Source organism: Oryctolagus cuniculus, unplaced genomic scaffold (genome assembly GCF_051225735.1).
Source record: "Oryctolagus cuniculus isolate XC-2025 breed Fujian yellow rabbit unplaced genomic scaffold, ASM5122573v1 ptg000055l, whole genome shotgun sequence".
Taxonomy (NCBI): domain Eukaryota; kingdom Metazoa; phylum Chordata; class Mammalia; order Lagomorpha; family Leporidae; genus Oryctolagus; species Oryctolagus cuniculus.
Genome location: NW_028301710.1, coordinates 102653 through 108848, shown reverse-complemented (window position 1 = coordinate 108848; position 6196 = coordinate 102653). Strand labels below are relative to the sequence as shown.

At 47.3% G+C, this 6196-nt stretch overlaps 1 pseudogene; it reads left to right on the top strand.

Moving 5' to 3' along the window:
• The first annotated feature begins 3200 nt into the window (after window positions 1–3200).
• On the top strand, window positions 3201–4428 carry LOC149119039 (egl nine homolog 1 pseudogene; annotated as a pseudogene).
• The last annotated feature ends 1768 nt before the right edge of the window (window positions 4429–6196 follow it).

Below are 6196 nucleotides of genomic sequence, written 5' to 3'. Positions count from 1 at the left end.
TTGGGGTCATCATCAGTGGAGGGTATATCTAGAATGACAGATGGGCATTTAGATGCAGGTCGGGAGGATTGCTGTAACGTCTCCTCACCATCCCTTACTAGGGCATCAATAGTCTTATCTAGGTGACGGGTTTTTAGAATGTCATTAATCAGGTTCCAATATGAAAAAATCGTAATAGGCACTTTTGCAGGGCCAAAGGTCTCATGAAAATCCTTTAAACAACTTCCAACTCTTTCCCACTTGATCTCGTCAATTGTTCCTTCCTTGGGGAACCAGGGACACAATCTTTCTACATACTCAAAAAATGCCTTTAGATCCTTATTTTTAACCCGAACTCCTCGTGTCTTGAGGGCCTCCCTGAGACCCGAAATGAATATTTCCCATGATGATAATGCCTGTCCCATGGCTGTCACTTACCTTGCGCCGTCTTCACTCCGCAGCATCGACCGATGCTAATGATCTCGGGTGGGCAGTTCCGAGCCGGTTGCACAATCACTTGGATCCAAGTTTTCCTCCTGGAAGGCGGCGTTCCTCCAATCTTACAGGCACTCAAACCCCAAGGGCCGCACTCGAGCCCCACGTTGGGTGCCAGTTGTCCCGTCCCGCGGGACAGCAACTGGGGCCGAGCACCTAGAAGGAGAAATGAAAGGGACAGGAGACACAAAGATGGCAGCAAGACAGGTGCCGATCAAGCTGCGACTTTATTTTTCAACCACACACTTATATATCATCGAGGCAGGGTATCGGGCGGGGAAAGGAGGGGGGGCTTATCTTGTAGCTGCAATGCTAGTGCAAGTAGGGGAAAGGTTACAAGGCCTTAAGGCACAAGGTCACACAAGGTTGCATTATCAGTACTATCTGGTCTGGCCTGTCTAGCCCTGTCTCTCCACTAAGAGGTCACATGCTGCGTGGTCCCCGACAGCAGGCCACAGCAGAGAGCTGGATTGGAAGAGGAGCAGACAGGACTATAACTGACGTTCATATGGGATGCCCATGCTTCAGGCTAGGGCTTTAACCCATTGCACCACAGTGCCAACCCCCTTGCCAGTTTTACATAATAACATTTTAAAAATCATGGATAGATTTTTTTAAAGATTTATTTATTTACTTTTAAGATAGAGTTCCAGAGAAGCAAAGGCAGAGAGAGAAAAAGAGAGAGAGATCATCCTTCCACTGTTTCACTCCCCAAATGGTCACCATTGCTATGCTGAGCCAATCCAAAACCAGGAGCCTAGACCTTCTTCTGGATCTCCCATGTGGGTACAAGGACCCATGCACTTTGACTGTCTTCTATTGCTTTTCCAGGTGCATTAGCAGAAAGCTGGATTGGAAGTGGAGCAGCCAGTACTCAAACCGGTGCCCATATGGGAGGCTGGCACTGCAGGCATGTGCTTTTAATTCTTGTACTTATTTTACAAATTTGGTGAAGTAGATATGATTATTACTAAACCTGTGAGAAAATGTTAAATTGGCATATTTGTCACATTAGTTTGTTCAAAGCCAACAAAGTGCATCAGTAATAATGTGCTAAATTCACAGAATATTGACAACTTATTGAGTTAATTTTTAGTGGCTAATGGATAATTACTGTGTGGTAATTACAAACATAATTCAAAAGTAATGAGCACTCATGTATTAAAATTGAATGGGGAGCAGTGCTGTTGCATGGCAGATGATGCCACCACCTGCTATGCCAGCATCCCATATGGGTGCTGGTTTGAGACTCGGCTGCTCCCCTTTGACCCAGCTCTCTGCTATGGCCTGGGGGCAGGCAGTGGAGGATGGTCCAAATCCTTGGGCCCATGCACCCACATGGGAGATCCAGAGGAAGCTCCTGGCTCCTGGCTTCGGATTGGCTCAGCTCCAGCCATTGTGGCCACTTGGGGAGTGGGCCAGCAGATGGAAGACCTCTCTCTCTCTCTCTCTCTCTCTCTCTCTCTCTCCTTCTCTTTCTGTGTAACTTTTTCAAATAAGTAAATAAATCTTAAAAAAATGAATTGGGGGCCTTCATGTCCGAGAGGTGTCATGCCTGCCTCATGCTATGCCTGAAAACAGAAGCAAGTCTACGCATGTCATGGATGCACACTCCTGGAGGCAGAATATGTAACTTCTAAAAGTGAAAGACCAACAGCCAGCAACACAATCCAAGTCTCCTACGTGCATGGCAGGAACCCAATTACCTGGGCTATGACCACTGCCTCCCAGGGTCTACATTAGCTGCAAGCTAGAGTCTGGCGCTGGAGCTGGGCTTCAAACCTAGGCGCTCAGGTGTGGGACAGAGGTGTCTTAACTATTAGACCAAATGCCTGCTCTGAGGCTCTTTATTTAACTTTCTTCAAGCAGAAGCCACATGGTGTAATGGGAAAAACAGCCTTGGAATCTAACAAAGCTGATTCCTGGATCCCACTTCTGTGTGACCTTGGGCAAGTTGCTTTCCTTCTATGAATTTCCTTCTCAATGGACACCTTGCAACCCAGTGTCTAGGAGTGCACCTAACACAACCCGAGTCGGCTTAAAGGACAAGCAGCCATGATTAGGAGTCAGCCACTCCATGACCCTCTCGAGGCCAGTGCCCTCTCTCAGCAGGTGTGTGCACAGCCTGCGCTGCCCCCTCTTCTCTGGGCTCATGAGTCTGCCCGCTGGGTGTCCTCTCACAGACCACAGAGGGTGGTGGCAGTGGGATGGCCTCTTGGTGTCCCTTGCATATTTCGACACAGAACCGGCCCAGGGGGAGGAGAGACCGAAGGGACCCGTCACCGAGGGCTCGGCCGAGGCTGGGTCCCGCAGAGTGCAGGAGATCCAAGGAGCAGGCCAAACATGTGCGTGGCCACTGCCCCCTCGGTGCTGCCCTGGGCCCTCACTCCCCCTCCTCGACCCTCACGTGCCCGACCCCCACCCTGGTCACCACAGGGCAGTGGTGTCTGTGCAGAGCACGCAAAGGAAGTGGTGCCCGCATGCACTGCACTGATCCACAAGCTGGGCCCGGCTGCCCAGGATGGTGAGGCGGCACCCTGGAAGGCTGCTGATCTAGCGCAACCAGAGTGGAGATCCTCGTCCCCACGCAGGCCGTACACCCTCAGCATGTGTGCGATGAGGCACTGAAGCAGCCGCTGGCGCTGCGGGGCCATCCCCAAGGATGAGAAAGCAACCTGGATGAATGCGTTGGTGCCGGCATGCTTGATTAGAGGGGCGGCAGGTGCATGGTGCAGAAACATTCTCTGCCGCTCTCTCTGCTCCCTGGTCTTGGGCTAGGCAGTCCAGCCCCCAACTCTCCTACTCGACCACCGCTGCCTCCACCCTGGGCAATGACAGCAGCGGGCCTGGGGGAGGGGCCGGAGCAAGCAGGACAGGCAGAACAATGGGCCCTGCAGGAAGATGGAGAGCCTGCTGTGCTGCAGCCTCACCAGCGCCAGGACTGGAGGAAGCACGAGCTTGTGTGCCAGGGCAGTGGGGGTGACTCTGGCTGCCCAGGCAGGCCTGCACCACCCACTGCTTTGCCGCTGACTTGGGCTGGTGGGGACAGAGCAAGCGGGACCAGCAGTACTGTGAGCCCTGTGGGAAGATGGAGAACCTGCTCTACTGAGGCCACACCAGCGCCAGGACTGGAAGAAGCAGGAGTTTCTGTGCCAGGGTAGCGAGGGGACCCCTGGCCACGGGGCAGGCCTGCACCAGCAGCCTGGCCTTTCCCACCACACCGGGCACAGGGCCGGTGGTGCCAGAGCCCAGGAATCCAGGAAAGGAGCTGCGCGTCTGTACAGCATCTCCACCACCGTCAGGGATTCAGGCCGGCAGCCAGAGATGCTGCAAAGGCAAAGGCCAAGTCCATGGCCCACCCTGCCATAGCCAGGAACCCTGCCTCCAGGGCCCAGTGGTGGCAGAGGCAGAGCCAGGGAAGGAGGAACTGCTGACCCACCCATCACTGTATCAGGAGAAGGAGAACCTGTACCCCCCTAGCAACACACCCTGCGAGGCACTGAGCCATAGCTTCGGTCTGCAGCCCAAAGGGCAGAGAAAGCCAGTTCCGTGCTGCCTTGCATGAACAAGCATGGCATCTGGGTAGTGGATGACAAGATAGGCGACAAGATGCGCGCCCTGCACTGCACAGGCAAGTTCACGGACAGCCAGCTGTGAAACCGCTGGGCTGCTGATGAGCAGCATGGACGACCTGATCCACCACTGTAACAAGAAGCTGGGCAACTACAAAATGATTGGCCAGACAAAAGCCATGGTTATTATCCAGGCAATGGAACAGGTTATGTGTGGTATGTTGATAATCCAAATGGAAATGGGAGATGTGTGACTTGTATATATTAATAAAGACTGGGGTGCCAAGGTAAGTGGAGGTGTACTTAGAATTTTTCCAGAAAGCAAGCCCAGTTTGCTGACATTGAACCCAAATTTGATAGACTGCTGAAACTTCTATATTAAGTAACAATGGTGAGAGTGGGGATCTTTGTATGGTTCTGGATCTTAGGGGGAATGCTTATAGCATTTCCCCATTCAGTAGGATGCTGGCTGTGGGTTTGTCATAAATTGACTTGATTGTGTTGAAGAATGTTGCTTCTATACCCAATTTGTTTAAAGTTTTAATCACAAAAGGATGTTGTATTTTATCAAATGCTTTCTCTTCATCCATTGAGATAACCATATGGTTTTTGTTTTTCAGTTTGTTAATATGATGTATCACATTTATTCATTTGAGAATGTTGAAACATCTCTACATATAAAAGATAAACCCCAGTTGGTCTGGGTGAATGATCTTTATGATGTGTTGCTCAATTAGCTAATATTTTGTTGGTGATTTTTGCATCTATGTTCAGCAGCGATATTAGTCTATAGTTTTCTTTCTCTGTTGTTTCTTTTTCTGGTTTAGGAATTAAGATTTGCTGTCTTCATAGTCATTTGGGAGGTTTTTGTTTCTTTCAGTTGTTTTGAATAGCTTGAAAAGAATGGAATTAATTCTTCTTTAAATATCTTGTAGAATTGAGTAGTGAAACCATCCAGTCCTGGGATTTTCTTTATTGGGAGAGTTTAATTACTGATTCAGTTTCTGTCTTGGTTATTGGCCTCTTAGATTTTCTGTCTTCATACTCAATTATGTTAGATTGCATGTGTACAGAAGTCTATGCATTTCTTCAGGGTTTCACAATTTATTGGCATGTAGCTCTTTGTAGTATTTCCCGATGATTCTTTTTATTTCTATGGTATCTATTGTTACATTTCCTTTTTCATTTCTGTTTTATTCATGTGGATATTTCCCTTCATTATTCTTAGTTGGGTCAATGGCGTATCAATTTTATGTATTTTTTTTTTCAAAAAATCAGTTCCTCATTTCACTGATATTTTGTATTTTTGTTTCAATTTTGTGTATTTCTTCTCTAATACTAAGTATTTTTCCTTCTACTAATTTGGGGTTTGGTTCATTTTTTTCTAGGACCTTGAGATGCATTGACAGCTCACTTATTTGGTGTCTTTCAATTTCTTATGTAGGTACCCATTGCTATAAATGTCCCTCTCAGCACTTCCTTTATTGTATCCCATAAGTTTTGATATGATGTATTGTACTGTTTCTTTCCAGAAATATTTAGATTTCTTCTATGACCTACTGTTCATTCAGGAGCATGTTGTTCAGTCTCCATTTGTCTACATATGTCCTAGAAATTCTTGAATTGTTGATTTCCAGGTTTATTCCACTGTGGCCAGAGAAGATGCAGGGTAGGATTTCAGTATGATGTAGCATATGGTCTATGCTAGAGAAAGTTCCATGCACTGGTGAGAAGAATGTGTGTTCTGCTACTGTGAGATGAAAAGCTCTGTAGCTATCTTTTAGGTCCATTTGGTCTACAATGTTGATTAACTTTGTTGTATCCTTGCTGATTTTTTGTCTGGTGATCTGTCCATTGCTAAAAGTGGAGTATTGATGTCCCCCATTACTATTGAATTGGAATCTATATCTCTATTTAGATCCCTTAACATTTCCTTTAAATATCCAGATGCCCTATAATTTGGTGCATATAAACTTATGATAATGACATCTCCTTGTTGAATTGATGCTTTAATTATTACACATGCCCTTCTTTGTCTCTTTTTATAGTTTTTGTTGAAAAGTTTATTTTGTCTGATACCTGCAGAGCTACACCAGCCCTTTTTTGGTTTCCATTAGCACGGAATAACTTTTTCCATCCATCCTTTCTAT